Source organism: Penaeus monodon, chromosome 21 (genome assembly GCF_015228065.2).
Source record: "Penaeus monodon isolate SGIC_2016 chromosome 21, NSTDA_Pmon_1, whole genome shotgun sequence".
Taxonomy (NCBI): Eukaryota; Metazoa; Arthropoda; class Malacostraca; order Decapoda; family Penaeidae; genus Penaeus; species Penaeus monodon.
The window spans coordinates 45,212,456-45,212,745 of record NC_051406.1 but is presented as its reverse complement, the minus strand read 5'-3'; positions in this window follow the sequence as shown (position 1 = coordinate 45,212,745).

Here is a 290-nt window from a genome sequence, read left to right as displayed (position 1 = left end):
CTATGACATTACGGAATAGAACCACTTCTGAATTTCGAAACGTCTCGAATCTCTTTCCGGAGCATCGAATCATCCCGGCTTTCATTAATTCCCTATTTTGGTCGCATTTCATTGCGCTTCTACGTAGATTAGCAAGGAGAGACTCGGCCCAGAACTTGCATTGAGCTCCTGGCGAAGTTGCTCGAAATGAAAGCTTTGTTGCAGAGAAAAGATGCAAGACTAGGTGAGATGTATAAAGCGTAAGGCATTACTGGTAATTATGTTTTTGTGTACTTGTATTTCCACGCTGA